We start from the raw sequence: 17,618 nt of genomic DNA, 5'->3' as shown, positions 1-17,618 counted from the left end.
ATGGCGCCATAGAGCTTCTCCTGGCGAACACTAAAGCGCTGTGTGGAAAGGGCACAGAAGGGTTGTGTGGTCCTCCACCCTCATCCTGGCTCCACGCATCCTTTCCAGTCCGCTCTTCTGAAGTCATATCCTTTATAATGAAGCAGCAAATGTGAACAAAAGGATTTTTCCAAGGTCTGTGAGCAATTCTAGCAAATTAATAAAACTGAGATGGGGTTATGGGAATGTAGGATTTCTATACTGTGTGCAGTCTCAGTGACACTGGGCTCCTTCATATTTGAGATCTATGCGGAAATTGGTAGTTTGTGTCAGAGATGAGTTCAATTGTCGGTCATCCCGTTGGTGCCTTGAGAAGTTGGATTTTAGTTTGTGTGAGAAAAAGCTCCATCTATTTGGTTCAGAAGTGTAAGTAAAAAGTAGACCAGGTCCAGACACAACAGAAGGCAGACCCCTTGAACTAAGACATCAGGAAGGGAATGACTGCATTGGAGTGTCTCTGGAGTTACCCAAATTCATGCTTGAACACAGTCTGTAATGTAACAATTAGAGTGTGGCCTTCAGGAGCTGGCTGAGTAAGTCTCAAAAATGAGATTGTTTCCTTACAAAAAGGTTTGCAGTGGGGAGTCTGCCTCTGCCCTCTGATTCTGCCCACCACAGGGTGTGTGTGGTGCTCTTTCCTTGGAAGTGGGAGCAGTCTTGCCTGAAGAGCCAAGCTTGACAGCATCTTAGTCTCAGATCCAGTCTGCAGAGCTGTGAGGAACAGATTTCATCTGTAATGCCAGCCTCTGGTACCCTGTCACTGCAGCCCAAACAGGCCAAGAACTGACTCATCTTCTCTCCCATTTTCCAGATTGTCTTTGCGGGAAGTGAGTCTCACAAATGAAGGAGACTCGCTTAACTGTGAACAGGTAGTGATGCTCAGTCAAGCAAAGACGGTGTAAGGAAGGAGTTAACAGATGGATGAAAGTCCCCTGGAGAACGTGTTCTCACGACAAGAAAACCAGAAACAAAGCCACAAACCGATGAGCAAAAGCAAACGACAACAGATAAGTTTTGTAGAAAGTTTTTTTCTCCCTCTACTCGTCTCTCCCTAGAATTCAGGAAAGAGGAAAAAAATTCAATTCTCTCAGGAATCAGCTTTTGTTTTAGCTTTTTGAGACAGAGTCTATTGGTGAAATTATTAAGGCCACTCCACGTAGTTAAAAGGGAGGTTTATTTAGTGGCATAACTTACAAATGAAGGGATAGGTAGGTTGCAGGGTCTGGGGAAGATGTAGCGCAGTCCGACAGTGTTCTCTGGAGAACTCTGCTTGGTCTACCTCTAGTGTCCAGGGTCCAGGAACCAAGAGAAGGCAGCGCATCCGGATCTTGGGTCTTTAGAATCCTCTCTTGGCCCTGCCTTGTAGGCGTGACAGTTACCGAAGCCTCAATGGGGGTTGGAACTTCCAGATCAAAGCTGGAATGGCTACCCACTACATCTCCCCCTTTTGTCTAAATAAGAAAGTTCTAACTTAATACAAGACTGTATACAAAGGAATGGTTATCAAATATTGTCCAGGAATAATGAGGGATAATGACCTAGACAAGATGGAACTACAATCAATGTGAACAATATTAAGCAAGAAACACATACTAAAATCCAGAGAAGTCTAGAGTGTAGGTAAATGGTATGTTACAAAGATCATTTTAAAAGGTGTCTTATCCTAAAGAACCTGAATCTAATACTTAATATGTTCTATCTAAGATATTATATTTATTTATTTATTTTTCAATTTTACTTTGGTGGTGGGGGATGCTACAAGGGTGAAGGGCAGACATGGAGGGACTGGGAATGAGTGGGATTGGGGTGCATGACGGGAAATTCCCAAAGAATCAATAAAAAATTATTTTAAAAAAACATAAGGAAAGAAACCAGTAAAACAAACTTCAAAGAATAAAGTGAGATCATCTGGTTAAATTGGCAAAACCAAACCAAACAAAAGCCCAAGCAAACCAAAGTAATTGGTCAGGAAAAAAAATAAAGCCCTGACCTACTTTTTAAATAGTAACAGTCAATGCCTACAGGGTGCTGTGTAACTTCGTACTCTTAAGAGTAGAGTCAAGGAGCCAAACTCTCTTGTGTAGGCAGAAGTTTCAGGTGAGAAGCAGAAAGTCTCTGATCTTGAAGATGCACTTCTCATAGAAGACGATGAAAGACGTGGTAAATGACTGAAGATAAGTCGTGCACAGATTAAACAGAGCAACAAGGAAAAGGTGTGAGAGGATGAGAGTGGAACAGTGTGTAATGACGTGTGGCTTGTAAATGCTTATTACTGAACACCCGAGAAACATGGGCTGGAAGGAGAGGGGGACGGCCGAAGGGAAAACAAGGTTGACAGTTGTGTTGTAAGCAGTCCTGACATAAAATAATAACATTTAAGGCGGCAAATGGGGAAGTAGAGAAGTAAGCCTCTATATGACTCCAAATCTAAGCACTATAAAATAACGCGTGATTAGAATTGGATGGTGGAGAAAATGGAGGAAACAAGAGAAGCTGAGAAGAAATAGAAAAAAATTCTCAAAAGGAGGTATCCCTTAAACTGTCACCAGGACCTGGTTTTAAAACTGCCCGTTTGTATAGAATCTACTTGGTGCTGTTTAAACTATTATAACTCAGTAACAAAAGCGTAAGAATATGTCCAAATTTATTTTATGAAGTGGGTACAATAGCAATATCAAAACAATGAAAGCTAAAAAAAAGTGCAGACCAGTTTCACTATTAAATACTGATACAGTTATATTATATGAAATAGAAGCAAAGAATATTTAGCAGTATAGGGTTGTGGGGTATCTTCCAGAGAAGACTGCTTGGACATGGATTTAAGTCAATAAAAAGTCTTTATTAGCCAGCCAGTGACTACATTGGGTGTTCAGGATCCCAGTGTAGCACTGAGCCTTTTTTAGGGTGAGCTTTTGAGCACAAAACCATGTTCTGGGTTGATATTCTTCAGTTGAGAAGAACAGTTAGCCAGAAATGGAGCAGCAGAAGTAAAAAAACCAGGTCAGTACATCTAGAGACTTTCCCAGAACTACAGACCTTGAAGGAATTAGGTCTTTGTTTTCTATTTCGGCTGGTGGTGCTGTCTACGTGTTGTGTCTTATGGCCTGAGTAGTCCTTCCATCATGGAGTCAGTTGTGCTAAGGTCTGGGGCCCTGTTACTTAGTAAAAGAATAGCATCATAACCAAATATGTTTTATTACCCAAAGATGTTCTGATATTCGTAGTATAAATTTAAGATGACATGTAAAATTTTATATAGATTTCAGGAGATAACTTACACCATGTCTATAGACACTGAAAGAGCATTTGACAAAATCCAATCTCCATTTTTAAGAGATCAGAAAGGGGGGAATTGATGCATTAACTATACATTGCATCTGTGTGTAGAGATGTATATGTACAGATATTTATACATGTATTCACAGATAAGCATACGTTTGTGTGTCACAATCACCCAAATACAATTTTACAAAATCAGTAAATTTTCTCACTAACGTCAGGAACAAAATTATAATGATACTCATTTTCACCACTGTCACTTAGCATTGGAAGCAATAGCTAGAACAACGAGATAAGACAAACTAAAAGATTTAAAATTGTAAGACTAGCCGGGCGGTGGTGGCGCACGCCTTTAATCCCAGCACTCGGGAGGCAGAGGCAGGCGGATCTCTGTGAGTTCGAGGCCAGCCTGGACTACCAAGTGAGTTCCAGGACAGGCGCAAAGCTACACAGAGAAACCCTGTCTCGAAAAACCAAAAAAAAAAAGAAAAAATTGTAAGACTAGGAACAGAGAAGACAAGCAACGATTTGAGTACCTAGAAAGTTCTTGGCGAGGGAGACGGCTCAGTAAGTAAAATGCTCGCCCTTCTAGCATAAGGACCTGAGTTAGATTTCCTTAACTCATTCGGAAAAGCCTGGAGGGCATGGTCACAAGCAAGTGGGGGTGGGGACTAGGGAAGCAGGAGGTAGGAGGAAGCCTGGTTTGCTGGCTAACCAGCTTAGCTTACTTGGTGAGTTCCATTCTAGGCCAGTGAGAAACCTTGTCCCACTTCTCGGCCTCCCTCCCCACAAAGAAAAGGAAAGACAGAAAAAAGAAAGGGAGGGAGGAAGGAACGAAGGAAGGAAGGAAGGAAGGAAGGAAGGAAGGAAGGAAGAAGGTAGGTCCTGAGGAATAACACCCAAAATTGTTTTCTGATCACCACAGGTATGTATATACACACATCTACACACAGAGAAATGCACACACATCTTCATACACAGAAACACACACACAGACACACACTCACTGGAAACTGGAAAATTCCAAAATAATCTATTGAAAAATAATTAGAAATCTCAGAAAGGTATTAGAATATGAAATTAATATGCACAAATAAATCACTTAAGCCAACTAAATAGAAGGTGGATATGAAGACTAGATCCTTTTCACAATAGTGGTAGAGAGATAAATGTTAACAAATTATTAGAATGTGTTTTTGTAGCTTATAGGGGAGTCCAGTGAGTTAGGAAACTCAGAGATTTGTCATTCGTCAGAAAGATGGTTAAATCTTATGAATCTGGTACATCTTTCCTTGCACACACACACAGAAACAGCACTGGTTGTTCAGTACATTCCCTTCTCTCAAGGCTGGGGCCACATGCAGGCAGTTTGGCTCCATCGTGAGCAGCTAATGGAGAAACATGAAACTTAAGAGATGCTGGCTATACCCTCTCTGCTCCATTTGCTTGTACCAGAGGCAAATGATGATATGCAGGATCTTAAATGGAGTGATCATTGCACTGCAGTTCAGGCCAAATTCGCCAGACTGTAACACCCCCCCCCCCACACACACACACACCCGTGCTTGTGCACCGAGAAGGAAGCCTGACAGTTCAGTGCACACTGCATGATGTGTAATCCATTTGCTGAGAGGAGGTGCAGCCCAGTGCCCTGCCCCTCTCTGCGTGGCCCAGGCCATCCCATGTGCACAACAGTCTGGCTCCAGGTGTGTTGATATACTTCAGTACCTTCTACAATCAGGATCACCCTCTGGGTACGTCTTGATGCCCAAGGTCCTGTAGTCTGAACTTTAAGACCCAAGGTGAGCAGAGAAGCTTGCTCCACCCAGGAGCGTAAGTGTTGCCTCATTCAGCTTCTCTGGTCCCGTATCACCCTCTCCCTATTTATTTCTAAGGAAATGATAGTCTGAGAATATTCTTGGAGAATTTACTACAAATGATCATAACAGAACATCCAGATTATTTTCAAAGCAGTATTTACCGTTAAATTATATCATCAGTGAGTTAATTGTAACACTGTAGTAAAAGCCTTTCCAAATCTGGTATGCTTAGAAGCATGCACAGGACTTTCTAAAAATATTTTTGTTTTTTTTTGCAGGCTGCATCCCCAGACATAAGTCCAGTTCACGCTCACATGTTTGAAGCTGGTACAATAAAAGTATTTTTAGTAGTTCTATCTTCTGGCTCTTCTATGAGCAATAATTAGACTTATCACACACCCTCATCCACATGGAAAGCAGGTATGGTACAGTAGAAATGTAGAGCTGAAAAAAGAACCTTCCTTTTAAGGGAAGAAATCTGTAGACACCGTACTCTGCCACGGGATCCCAGGGAACATTGTAGGTCTTTGGAGATTCAGTTTCTAAAGCACCACTCCTTAAGATTTTCGTAACAAATATACTCCTTTTGTTGTTTTCCCAGGGACAAATGAAGAAGCGACGTATGACTTTGATATCTTGGGCATCATTGAGTCACTTAAGGTATTGAAGTGGAATCCTTAAAGATCCTAAGACCTCAAGAGCCACCGTAGCTCGAGATGCCCACACACCTCTCATCCTGGCCCTTGGTGGACTAAGGATGTCACATTTGATGAACAGAACAGGAGAGCTAGGACAAGAAATACAAACAACAAACACAAACAACTCTCTGTTGAAAGTCCTGCATGTTGTTCCGGAAGTGATTCAAAAACAGGAACAGCAATGCAATTCTGTGATGCTCACAGTATTCAGTAAGAGGAGGCAGGAACTGTAAATACTGCCATTCAGGTGACAGTGAAAAAAAAAAAAAGCCCAGTGACTTTCTAAAAGTCAGGGGGGAAGATCTAAGAAGGCACACCGAGAAAGATCACAGAACAAACAACTTCTGAAGATACTCCCTGGGGCTTCAAAAACTATACTAGGTTTCTGTGTAGCTCCACGGCCACCCTTAGTAACTTTAACAATGTTAACATTTTAAAAACTTTGTTTTTAAGACAGTTGGATTCCAGATTCTGAGTTTACATGTATGGAGAAGGAAATTTTTTTCTTTGAGCAGAGACAAAGTGGTCCAGGGCACGACATGGAAAGCCAGAATGCAGGTTCCAGGGAGTGACGTGTCTTTAACAGCAGAAGGCCCTTCCCAACTAAACGTATCTCTGTTCCTTTCATGGATTGCTGCATGGGGTGGGGGAGAGAATAATTGCTCAGTGGAGAGCGAGTGATTATTACACAACCTCCATTTTTTTTTTTTTAAAAAAAGATAAATTGTGTGTGGTGGCTCATTCCCGTAAATCCTAATGTTCAGAAGGGTGAGCCGTGAAGGTTACTGTGAGTCTCAGACCAGCCTGACTTAAATAGTAAGTTTTAGGCCAGCTCAGGACTACTGAATTAGACTGTGTCTCAAAAAGCAAACAAACAAAAAAGATAAAACATGGAATTGGTGATAATCAATTGTAATTATACACTACTGTGAAACTTAAGACAGAGAAAAATATCAATTTTCAGAATGCTAGTGAATGTTCATAATACTCCATTTACTCTGTGATACATTATTTTTATTATTGTGGAAACAGGATCACACATCCTAAATATATGTACTATATCTTTATGATTTTCTGATTATATTAAAAATAGAATAAATGCTGATTGAAAAAAACTAAAAACAATCAATTAAAATTTTCAGGTGTTAATGTAAAAAGTCCTATGAGAGTTAAGTAGTACTAAAAACAAAAAGAATCACATTATGTCTAATCATAAATTAAACATGGGGAAAAGTCATGTGACTTCAAGGTATATAAATTCAGGCTTTCAAGGGACGCAGGGCATTACCCACACTTAGACCACACTCGTATTGTATTGAGGCCTGAATGTCCCAACTTAACTGGGACACAGAATTAAAAAGCACTCGAGAGGTTGTGGAGTCTATAAAGCACGCTGTAAGAAAACACTCCGAAGATGTGAAATATTTGATTTGGAGCCCCTAAGCCCTGGCCTGTGGTAGCAATGTTTTGGATATTTTGAAGACTGTCAGATTGGAAAAGTTGATCCTCCACTCCCTTGGAACACTTGTTAGTAGCTTGGGGCTTACTGTAGGAAGCAGAAACCCATTGCAAGAGTAATTAGTCATAGTAATTAGGGCCACTCAACAAAGAGGGGCTGTTAATGCCCCTACATTGACAGAGCTTTCCTGTTTCAGGCTGAATTCGGCAAGTGTTGAAGGAGAAATCCCCTCCAGAATTACCGTTCTGGACTTGGTATTGTCCTAACAAACTATTAAGATGTGTGATTGCTCATTGACTTTTTTTTATTGGATTTTTGTTGGATTTTTTGTCACTTATAGTAGTATAACCAAAATTATCACAAAAATGTCTTTGGTGACTGAAAAATATTCTCTCTTTTTTTTTATATCATTTTATGTACATAGGTGTTTTGCCTGCATGTATGTCTGTGGACCGTGCGTGTGCAGTGTGCAAGTGGTCCAGAAGAGGGTGTTGGACCTCCTGGGACGACAGTTACACACGGCTCTGAGCTGCCATGTAGGTACTGGGAATTGAGCTGGGGTCCCCTGAAAGGGCAGCCAGTGCTTTTAACAGCCGACCCATCTCTCCAGACCTCGATGCTTTTACTTTTTTGTGAGTTGTAACTACTGATGGGCACTTTGATACGAAACATAATGATGTCACAAATGAAATGATCTCATCTGTGCTGAGCTTTAGCCTGGATGCTATAAAAGATCATTGATTGAAGATAAGCCCAAAAGTTGTGCATAGAAAATAAGATATTTTACAATAATTTGTTAAAGCACATTTTCTGCTTGTTTTTACTCTAGCGTTTCCTACCTCACAGACACTGAGCTGAAGTGACACTTAGATTATTATTGCGTGTTTATGTTTCTGTGAGTCATTTGGAGAGACTCCAACCTTCCCAGTGGTATTTTTGCCTGAATTTTAAAAGAGGCTATTTCTGACTGAAAGGGCTTTATGTGGGCCACAATATGGAATTATGCATTGTTATACAATACAGTGCCTATATTACACTGATTTACATTCATGACGAACATCTACAAATTAAATAACCAGTACGATAATGCCAGTGTGTTTATCATTTGTCCATTACTCTTTTGGACAATATTGGATTGTTTTCATTTAAATAATAAAAGGCAGTGTCCTCTCCTTAGCTTTTAAAAACAATAGAGTAAAAAGAAAGCAAGAACGTTTATGAAGATTTCGTGTTCTGTTACTGAGGAAGAGAACGGCTTTTGTCTTCACACATCATGATTTCCTCAGCTCCTGCAGTCACAGACTTTCAGAATAATTGAGAAGTAACAGAAAACAGGACAACAAATGGTTTTAGTGATTAGGTTAAACTTCCCCGGGAGGCCTGTAGTACTGGTTCTTTGACTGGATCGTAATTCCCAACAGTTTTATTTTAACCAGCGGCAGTTGGCATGTCTGCCCTTCTTCCCACACTTTTATTTTCTGTGGAAATGGGCTGTTGGGTGAAGCATCCCTATGTTCTGTGCACAAGACTGCTACTGACACAAATGGAGTGCAGCATATAAAGCAGCCTCCACTGTGGAGGGCTTACAATGTTTGTCATTCAACTTGACTTCTTGTTTACAGTCTCTGTGGGCACAATCGGAGATGCTTTTTTTTTTTTTTTTTTTTTTGCCTATTAGTTGGACTGTATTCCTCCAAATTGTAGTCATTCCCTTGTGGATTCAGCCCTAGTCCTGAGGTTACAGCTTTCATTTTACATTAGCAACTCACCATTTCAAATATTTATATATTCAGGTTATTGGCTGTTTAAGGAAAAGTAGTGTATTGCACATATACATTTTTAACCTGCTTTATTTTATTTGTTTATTTAGAGGCAGTCAGCTTAGATAGCACTGCCTTCTTTTCCTAAGACTTGGAAGAGGACATTAAAAAAGTTATTCTAAAGGTGAAATTTGGCCTGCTTAATGAATCTCAAGTTTTAATAAATGCTTACAAGGGACTTAATTAAAAACACTTTACTGGTAACATAATCCAAAACGAGAAGCTATGAATAACTGCATCCTGAAGATCAGTCCCTGAATTTTTACCCCGAACATGTAGCTACTGAAGGGATTTAATGTGTGGAAATATATTTATATTTCTTTGCTGTGAAACCAGCCTCCCACTACACTTACCATTTTGTAAGCTTAGCAACACACTATTCGCACTGTCCCAGGATTATGAAGAGAACTCCCCCTCTTTTGCCACTGCATCCTACTCTACGGATGAGGTTAGTCTTCTGTTGGTCCCCTCTTGGGGACCACTTGAATTGTTTCCAGTCTTTGGCTGTAACCATGCACAGTCACTTTATTTCTTGCCTTTGCTTTACATCTCAATGACAAGAACTATAGGGTAAATGCCAAGTGAGACTTTCCAAACCTTGACTTTCTTTTAATGAAGCGACTATAACTCTTTCTTTGAAGACTGCAGGAGACAGTACCAACACCTCTGCCCACTTTTAAACTTAGGCATATGGAACCAGAACAATTTCTGTTCCTTTTATCCATGCCTGGCCCAGCTGCACACTTTTCCCACTGAATGTGCATCAGGGCTGCTTCCAATTGAGCCCCTACATTCTGAAACCTTCTTTCTTGTCCAGAAAAGTCCTTTTACAAACTGGCTCACTGCTACTGCATGTCTCCTTGAATTACCATTTCATTGTTTAAGAACAGGTCCCTTCTAAGCATGAGAGGGGGAGTTCTTTATTCTTTTGCTAAATTGGTCAGCCAAAGAACAGCTTTTGGTGAATAAAAGATATTCTCATTTTAGAAAATGAAGGGGAAGTTCTATTCCCTCCAGTCCAATGCAAAATGTTGTTATTCCTTAAAAATGTTCTAAGTGCTCAAAGTGCTGGAAACCGTTCAGAACACACCACAGAACCCGGTTCCTCCCCACATTCAAAATGTTTACATTCTAAAAATGACAAGAGAGGCAAGGTTGGGAAGGTAGCTAGATCCGGAACAGATGGGCACATATGCCCTCTCTCCTTCCCAAACGCAGCCCTATGGATGGCTCAACGGTTAATGTAGATTTCTCTTTACTAAGTTTTATAAGGAACTCTGCCGAGCACAGCCAAATGACTCGAAATGTGAAGATGTAATGCCTCTTTGCTGTGCCCTGCTGTTCCAACGTTCTCAGCTTTGACAATTTATCTTGCTGGAAAATGTCTTCAGAATGTCAGTCACTTCAGCTCCCATGCTTGCCATTTGCATGCTGCACACCTGCTGGTGTCCTTGCTTGTGCTCCATTGTTATTTTCTGTGGGGGTGGGGAAGGTAAAATATTACATTTTGCAGACCTGGAGTTTAGTTTGCGAGCAATTAGGAAAGGTTTCTGTGAGTCCAGCTGTTCTTATCAATATCAGTGTCACCTACAAATAAGTGCTTACGGAGTGTCTGGTGAAATAGAGGTTAAAATAAAAAAAAATTCCTTTTTCCAAAAGGATTAGGTCCCACACGAGAGTACAAATAAATGCATCACCACACAAACTCACTAAGAAGTCCTTCCAAATAACACCATATAAAATAGAACTGTTCAAGAAACACTTAAGCCCAAATAATTAAAAATGTGTGTTAATACCGGCAGCCTTTGAGAAGAAGAGGAAATGGGGACATGAAAGAAAAGTATGAGTTGGACCATATGTTCCCTCCACTCTGCTTTATAGTGAACATACAATATTTTGTTTCAAAGGGCTTGTAATTACTTTTTTAAATTAAAAATCAATAATTTAAGGGCAATAAAATAATTTCTCTAACGTTGTATCAGTGGTAACTGGCTGTGATAGAATGCCTATGTTAAAATGAGATGAACTGATGGGACACTTGTTACTCGGCACAATAAAATCCAGGTAGGGTACTTCACACTTCTGGACGCGGTGCCCGGATGGGATCACTGCCGTACTCTTCCATTCTCTGCTGTGCCTCACACCTTTAGCAATGCTGTGAGGTGAAATGAGAAGAGCCAACATTATTTCTCATCTCAGGTGTTCTTCATCTCTCTACAATCCTCCAGTTTTAGAAAATTTTGAGCATGTACCCGCCATCCAGCTTCAACAGTTATTTTATAATTTTATTTTGCATGAGGATCTTAAATCAGGTATTATATTTTATAATATTTAAGGTGCTATTTTATCATCTAAGGAAAGCTACAATACTATTGTCACGTGTCAAATACAGCTTCTTAGACTTACTTATGAAGTAATATGTGCCTAATTTTCTTTAACTAGCTAAAGGAAAAAAATTTCAGTCTGTGGTGGTTTGAATAAAAATGACTGTTAAAGGCCAGTATGTTTGAATGCTTGGTCTCCAGTTAGTGGAACTGTTTGGGAAGATTAGGAAGTGTGGCCTTGTTGGAGTAGATGTGTCACTGGGGGTGGGCTTTGAGGTTCTAATGCCCATGCCAGGCCCAGTCTCTGCTGTGGGATAATCCTTCTGTATGCTGTGAATATGCATTACTCTCATTTGCTAATAAAAAGCTGATTGGCTGATAGCTGGGCAGGAAGAGATTGAACTCGAGAGTCAGACTAGGAGAATTCTGGGAAGAAGAAGGGTGAAGTCAGGAGTCACCAGCCAGATGCAGAAGGAGCAGGAGATAAATGTGCCATGCTAATAAAGGTACCACCATATGGCAGAGAGTAAATAAGGAATATGGGTTAACTCAAAATGTAAGAGTTAGCTAGAAGCAAGCTTGAGCTATTCTATTGGCAGAGCATTTATAATTCATATTCAGCTTCTGAGTTCATTGTTTTGGACAGGGCAGTCAGGACAGGAAATGTCCGTGTACATATGGCAATCCACATTGAGTGCCAGATGAAGCGTTAATCTAATTAATCTTTATTAATAAAAAATTAATGAGGAGTCAAATATTGGGGTAAAAGCCTAAAAAATCTGAGAACTGGGAAAAGCTGCCAGTTGCTTCCTACCTCTTTTGTTCCTCTGTCTCAGCCCTGCCTTACCACTTCCTGTCCCTCTCTCTACAGTCCTCCAAACCTCTATGGCTAACTAGTGGCTAGTCTGCCCTCTGACTCCAAGCGAGCTCTATCTGTTAGAACACAAACAAAACATCACACAATTCTCTCTCGGTCTCTTGCTGTGAAATCAGGATGGAATCTCTCAGCTACTGCTCCAGTGCCATACCTGCCTCCTGCTGCCTGCCAAGATGATAATAGACTTACCCTCTGAAACTATAAGCAAGCCCCCACTTAAATGCATCTTTTCACAAGTTCCTTTAGTCATGGTGTCTCTTCACAGCAATAGGACAGTAACTAAGACACAGTTAACACACTATTTTTGTTTGTTACATTTGTTGAAATATCTTTTTACCTATGACAATACCTTCTCATTTATATTGTTGAAGAAACTAGTTTTTTTTTTTTAAATGAATTCAGATGTTCTTTGTACTGAAGAAGCAGGAACAGGACTGTCCACCTTCATGTCACGTTATCTCATTAATTTATGATCATTAATCAGTTATTTGACTTTATTCACATAAACTTTAAGCTTTACTGGCACTCTGATCACTTTTAAGTTTCTTTAAGTCTGTATTTTTACATTTCATACAAGTCCGTTATTCCTTGTATGTGACCTCAACACTATGACTTGTATATGACTTCAACATGTCACTGCCTTCTCCTGCTTCAATGGCCTTTCATGACACTGTCCCTAGGACCCATCTGAATGTGTTGAAGAGCTCTTGACACCAAAGTCATCTTTTCTGTGACTTGCATTTCTTTGTGGTAATTGTATAATATGATGTAAGCATAGAAGAATACATAAAAAGTAATTTTAGCATAGATAAATCATTTTTCCAGAATAAGGGATTTTTTTTTAAATCCCTAGTTACATACAGCTTCAAAGGATGGGTGAGTTTATGCTCCTAATGCTTTGATGTTCCTTTTGCCACAATGTAAGAGTTATGTCTTGAGAGCCTAAGGCCAGATTCTTCATTGGTTTGTTCACATATTTATGCTTATAAAAGATTGGCTTATGAAAGATCACAGTGACTGTGAAGCAAGTATGTGAGGAAGAAAAAAGTTGGATCTAAACAAAGGGAATGTGTTGTGTTATGTGGGAGAAGACAGTAAAACATGCAATTTTGGGGGAAAGACAAAAATCCAAGTTCTGAGAAACTTATATACATATATCCATATAATATACACATGCATATGTATACATGTGATAAGGGTGAAAACTGTAATTGTAAAATACATCATTGATGTATATCAGGGAATCTGGGAGGATATCTAGTTGATTTTTTACTATTGTATGTATATGCTAACTTATTTAATCATGTAAATCTGAGAGACAGGAACATTATTCCCACCACTTCTTCATATAAGAGAATTTCAATATCAAAAGGAAAAAATGACATATTTAGGGTCATAAAAGTAGTAATCCAATGGCAGAGGCAAAAATCATAGTCTGAACCTAAGCCATTTAGGTTATTTTAGTTGTATTCACAAACTGTGGGGTAAGGATTGGCAGATCTGAAAGTTCAGGAAACCAGGTCCCCTATCATTGTCAAGTGTTTGGACGAAACTTGTGGACATGGAGGCGTGGGAGCTTCATAAAAGCTACTTTACCCTGGCAGGCACCATCTACCTGAAATGTAGGGTTTCTGCAGTAGTGTTAGGACTATAGGGTACATGTTTTACATACATGACTGGGAGAAGCTTGGTAACTGATGAATGGATGTGGTCGGTGGGGGATATGACCAGTGCTTTTCTACACAAGCATGTGAGCTGCCTTTTAGCACTGAGAATAATTTTCCCCACAAATAGTGAATATCCCTGTGATCTGACTGCTAGTATTCACATCATACTTCAAACAAAAATTGTAAGAATCATCTCTGAAGTGATCTTATAAGCATGTTCTCTTGTGGGGTTCACAAAGAGAAAAAAATGTAAGTGTGAAGAACATAGGTGTCTCCCTGGTTATTTTTACTCATAGAAATCACCTCATGATCACCTAAACACTAGACACAAATGCATGCTCTGGGGTGCTCTTTTGTTTCTGCCTCCAGCTTTGGGAGGGAACCCTCATCTCACCCCTTCTTTCTACTGGAACAGGCATCAGGCTCCAATATCAGATCACAGTTTTCAACTCAAGGGCATCATTCACATTGGCTCAGTCATAGATCAACTAGGTGTTTAGCCTTTAGGCCTTTGAAGAGTTGAAGAGCATGGAGTTTCACAGAACCTGGAGCTACACTAGGCTAGTCAGATTATCTCAACTTCAAATCTCAAAGGGGAATGCAGGGTTTACTATGCTTTGGGGGGCCTCTAAGGATGCCAGTTTTGCTCATGAGATCTTGAAGTTGTCTTAATGCTTTTTCTAAGATCTAATTGTTCTGATTTTTTTTCAAAATGCTGTATAATAATCTTCAGGTAAATTACTTCTTTTTGTGAGTATGTGAGAGTGAGGTGTTCTCTCCATCCAGCCACCAAGTGCTGGGGTCTCAGGCACGGGTGTTGGGGGTTGGAACTCTGCTTCATGCATTTGTGCAGTAAGTAAGCACTTGAACGCTGAACCATCTCTCCAGTTCCAGTAAATTATCTCTTATGCTTAAGAGCTATCTTCTGTGATTTCAGCTGATGCGCTCTAACTGCATATCCATCCACACATCCATTCACTTTTATGGTTCTTTTAGAAATTTCCAGGCTCCTTGAATATGGCTTTTGCATGGTGCCAAAAGGAAGTCTCAAAGTTCAAAATAAAAGAAAGTTAAAATATATTTATAATAGTCTAAGATAAACACAAATACACTATGAATCATATATGTGATACACACTGCATCTAAATATAAATAAGTATCTGTATTTCCCACACTAACATGTCAGTTTCGTATGGTCCATTTTATTATACACAGAAGACAATACTTTTTTATTTGCATTTTTGCTTTCTGTTTTCTCAGGGGCAATGAGCACAGATGGGTACATGAAAATGATACCTGGAGGTAGACCTTAGGCAGCAAGGACACCTTGGTAAAGTAATAACAATGCTTGAAGAAATAACTGTATAAAGGGGAAGGCTGGGATGCCGTATGAAGGAAAAGGAGATGAGGTGATTTCAGGATCTACATAGCTCGCATGGCCTTTCTCTGCTAACACACTAGTTTTGTCTGTGATGTAGCGATTTTTCCTTGAAAGTAGTTAAAAAATTGCGTGTGGGGCTGGGGATATGGGTTCATGGTAAAAGTACTTGTTGCTTATGCATGTATGAGGACCAGAGTCCGGATTCCCTGCACCCAAATAAAGGTCTGGTGGGCGTGGCAGCCTGCTTATCATTTCAGTGCCTAGAAGGTGGAGGGGGAGATGTCTGGAGCCAACAGGCCAGCTAGCTAGCTAGCCTTATCAATGAGCTCAGGGTTTAGTTGAGAGGCCCTGCCTTAATAAGTAAGGTAGAGAGTGACTGAGACTCCTTACGGCAGCCTCAGGCCTCCACATGTATGTACACAAATCCCTTGCGTTACACATACATGTGCTGACACACACATGAGCACTTGGCCACTGAGCAATCTCTCCAACTTCTTGTTTTCATTGTGTTCGTTTATGTGTTAATCACCATACTTTTCTGTTGTGTTTCCTTATAGATTTAAAAAATAATTCTGCTCAAAGGCCCCTGGTTCCTGTGTCTGAAGTTCATGGTGTCTTCAGCAACAGCGACTTAACCTTCCGTGTCTCGGGGCAGGGAGGGCGGCAACCCAGGGCTATAGCAACAGACTGATGTTTGGGGAGTCTCTTGGAGAACTTTGACTTACAACTCAAAATAATATTTCTCATGCATGTTGTTAAGGTTTTTTTTTTTTTTAGATTGTCAAATAAATTAGACAATTTTCAAAAGACACGCAATAGGAAATAAATGCATGAAAAAATGTTTAACATCTTTAGGCACCAGAAAATCAAATCTACATTGCAATTCCATCTGTCCCAGGTTAGAGTAGCTATATTTAGGAAAACAAACAATAACAAATACTTATGAGGCTATGGCACAGGATGGGCATGGGGGTGACATGGGGGAGATATAGTGGTGTGGTGGTTGGGAGTAGGAAGCAGGAGAGTGGAGGATGGAACAGAATTTTCCACACTTTCCACATTGCTGGTGGCAATGTAGTTAGAGAAGCTACCACAGAAATTAGTATGAAGGCTCCTCAAAAACTAAAAATGGAACTATAATATGATCCAGATCCAATACTTCTAGGTATATAAACAAAGAAATGAGCATTATCACATAATAAAGATGCTTGAATATCCTTGTTTATTGTGGTATTTTTCACTATAGCTAATTTATACAATCAGCCTAGATGCCCCTCAATGGAGGAGTGCATAAAAATGTGACCTTTATGGATGTGTGTAAATAAAATTATATATATATATATATTCATATATATCACAGAAATGTATGCATTCTAACACACACACACACACACACACACACACACACACACACATATATATATATATATATATATATATATATATATATATTCTATCTTGCTTTCTGTTATTGTGATAAACACACTATGGCCAAAGGAAAAAAGAAAGGGTTCATTTCCTATTACAGATCTCAGGTCATAGCCTATTTTTAAGGGAAGTCAGGGTAGGGAGTTGAGGCAGGAATATGAAAGCAGGAAGTAAAGCAAAGGCCATGGAGGAATGCTGCTTCCTGGCTTGCTTTTCCTGTCTTTCAGTTTGCTTTGTTATGCAACCCAGGGCCACCTGCCCAGGCATGGCACTGTCTATAGTGGGTGGGTTCTTCTATGTCAACTGTCAATCAAGAATATGCTCTGCAGGTTTGAGGCTAATCTGATGGGAGCATTTTCTCAACTGAGGTTCCTTCTCAGATTATCCAGCTTGTGTTCAAGTTAACAGCAACAACAACCACCACAACATCAACAACCACGACAACAGCCACAACAGCAGCCACCACCACCGCAGCAACAAACTCACCAGCGTGGTGGAACACTGCTGTTTACTGACTTGCTCTCCATGGCTTACCCACACTGCTTTTTAAAAAACGCCCAGGACTTTTAAAAAAACTGTCCAGGGATGACATTGTCCACAATGGGCTAGGTCCTTCCACATTAACCATTACTTGAGAACATGCCTCCAAGATTTGACTTCACAGCTCAATCTGACATGGGCCTATTTTCATTTGAGCTTGCCTTTTCCCAGATGACTCTGGCTTGTGTCAAGTTGACACAAACTAAACAGCTCAACACACACACACACACACACACACACACACACACGAGAGAGAGAGAGAGAGAGAGAGAGAGAGAGAGAGAGA

At 40.1% G+C, this 17,618-nt stretch overlaps 1 protein-coding gene across 4 annotated transcripts in view; it reads left to right on the top strand.

Moving 5' to 3' along the window:
• The window catches only part of Cetn3 (centrin 3), an 87,205-nt gene extending 70,624 nt beyond the window's left edge, over nt 1-16,581 (top strand). For 2 of the 4 annotated variants that reach the window (XR_008219644.1, XR_008219641.1), the window contains 3 exons: nt 851-5,798; nt 7,720-7,831; nt 15,922-16,581. The gene's annotated coding sequence lies outside the window, so the exon portion shown is untranslated. The remainder of the gene's footprint in view (nt 1-850; nt 5,799-7,719; nt 7,832-15,921) is intronic. The other 2 variants (XR_008219643.1, XR_008219642.1) reach the window with 2 other exon arrangements.
• Nucleotides 16,582-17,618: the final 1,037 nt, after the last annotated feature.

This window comes from Peromyscus californicus, unplaced genomic scaffold (assembly GCF_007827085.1).
Source record: "Peromyscus californicus insignis strain IS unplaced genomic scaffold, ASM782708v3 Scaffold_18__1_contigs__length_77618521, whole genome shotgun sequence".
Classification (NCBI taxonomy): Eukaryota; Metazoa; Chordata; class Mammalia; order Rodentia; family Cricetidae; genus Peromyscus; species Peromyscus californicus.
The sequence above is the reverse complement of the archived record's forward strand: the minus strand, read 5'-3'. Positions and strand labels throughout refer to the sequence as shown.